The following is a 2,500-nucleotide window of genomic DNA, read 5'->3' on the forward strand; positions in this document are numbered from 1 at the left end:
CTGGGATGGACACTGTTCTTCCAGTATGCAAATGTCTTCTCGAGCCTTCTGTATTGCATTGCCACAAGTATGCCTTCAATGCCGCCTCCGTTCGGTGCTGGAGTCTTCACATCAGTTCTTGGAGAGAGAGAGAGAGAGAGAAAGAGAGAGAGAGGGGGAGAGAGAGAGAGAGAGAGAGAGAGAGAGAGAGAGAGAGAGAGAGAGAGAGAGAAAGAAAGAAAGAAAGAAAGAAAGAAAGAAAGGAAGAAAGAGGGAGAGAGAGAGAAAGAGGGAGAAAGAGAGAGATAAAGATGAGAGGCAGAGAGAGAGAGAGAGAGAGGGAGAAATCAGATAAAGAAAAAGAAAGAAAGAAAGAAGAGAGAGAGAGAGACGAGCATCACGGGAAGCTGCCTTTGGTCCTCTATGTTCGTTCGTTCCCAAGGACACAGGCATTCCATCATGCACCAAACACAGAATTATCTTTTTTACGTGACCTCCGCAAGACAGTTTGGAAACTTCCTCGTTGGTGGGTTCGAAGAGTGAAAGCTGCAGATGACATGAAGTGTGCTCTGAGTCGCAACACAGCACGAGAGATCGGCTGTTTAAGCCCTTTTTCGCCTACAATTCGCGAAAATCGAGGTTGATGAAAGGAGGCAGAGTTCTTCCTGAATCAATGCTCTTGGACCTGCACTTTGGTGGTTCAAAGAGATGGAATACTATCAATCATATCCTCGAGTGATATAGCAAAAGATCTAAAATGTTGCCAGGCGTTATCGTCTCACTACACTCCTCTCGTTAAGCCAGCCGAGAATTGACGAAGCGACCTGTCATTATCTTGTTATTTATTCGTGTTTGTAAGTCTTTACTGTACTTCCCTCATTGCAATTAAAGGCGTGACCCGTAGTCCCTATAATGATTTTAAAATTGATAGTTGCATTCCATTTTTCATTGGTATTTTTTATCCAATTTCGTAAGGAAAATAGCAAATGGTAACCGATTTACTGCACTTGTTCTCACGCATTTTGTAAGCAATAAAGTGTCAAAAAAAAGCTTTACGATATAGGAGAAAGCAGTCGAAAGCAAGGCCACACTTCGGACGCCCTCGTGAGACTCCCTCCAATTGCTGTCTCCCACCAACATACCGAACTCCTTATCAACAAGGAAGTTCTGTGTGTGTGTTATTGGCGCTCCTTATCACGAAATGCCAGACTTCCAAGTGGTATCGTGAGCCCTCTCGAGGTCAAAGAAAAATGCTGTAATTCCACACAAGGACACATGGAACTGAACTCAAACTCCTAGTGGCGATGTAGAACGAGCACGTCTTCCTTATCTAAAAACATTTCATCTTCAAGGTATTCATATTCTACGTTGGCATGTCTTCAGAGGCGGATTTAGAGAGAGTGGCTAACCAGTGGTTTTGTTTCATTTTGTTTTTTATTTAACAACTTCCCTGGGGCCCAAGCTTCAATCCACGGCCCCCTTATAGGTATTAGTATACCTATAGAAATCCAATTACTTGGAATGTCTGAGGTATTACTTAGAATGTTTAAAAGTAACATTCCTATTGCGCCTCCCCTTTCACAACTCCTGGATCCGCCCATGGGACTCTTCATCATGTAAAAACAAGACCCAAGCCATCTGCAAATTATTCAGGTTCCGCGCCAACATATCTCCGCCATGTGAAACCTGGGCCATATGTTCCAGATAAAAGGGCATGTGGGTAGGATAGGTACGCCCAACCTACCCCCTGCCCGCCGAGATCTCCTCACCACCACACACGAGGACACGAACCCGGTGGCAGACTGGCAAGGGAAGCGACCCTCGACGACGCTCTTCACAGGACCAAGTTGCGAGCTGTCGAGATTGGGAGAGACAGCCGCAGGTCAGACATCTATCCTGCACCAGAGACAGCGAAAGACTCCCCATCGGTCAGTGGATATGAACCGAGGCACAGTGAAGTCCTCCTTCATAGGATAAGAAGAGTAAAATTCAAGACTTGAGGAACGGCTTGTGAGCATCGCAGTAGGACAGGTCAGCGATATGGTAAGATGAGTTAGCGATAAGAAACGATGAGTCAGCGATAAGAAACGATAAGTCAGCGATAAGAAACGATGAGTCTGCGATAAGAAAGAGAAATTAGTGATAAGAAACGACAAGTCAGCGATAAAAAAACGATAGATCAGCGATAAGACAGGACAAGTCAACAGCGGACAAAGGTATCAGCGATAAGAGGCGATAGTTCAGCGATAAGATGCGAAGAAGTCAGCGATAAGAAACGAGAATTCGGCGATGATATAGGATAAGTCAGCGCAAGGTGACTGAAAGAGGCCCGAGTTTTTCTATAAACAAGACTGGGGCTGAAACTCAAATCTCAAATGAAGCGCAAAGCTCACTGAACTGAATCCGAAGCTCATACATGTCACTGAATATTACTGAAAAGAAATTTATATACGGATATGGTCTTCACGATTAAATTCATCTAGTAAATATCATATTTCGCAGCGATTCGAATAGTGCAATC

The sequence above is a fragment of the Penaeus vannamei genome, unplaced genomic scaffold (genome assembly GCF_042767895.1).
Source record: "Penaeus vannamei isolate JL-2024 unplaced genomic scaffold, ASM4276789v1 unanchor749, whole genome shotgun sequence".
Classification (NCBI taxonomy): domain Eukaryota; kingdom Metazoa; phylum Arthropoda; class Malacostraca; order Decapoda; family Penaeidae; genus Penaeus; species Penaeus vannamei.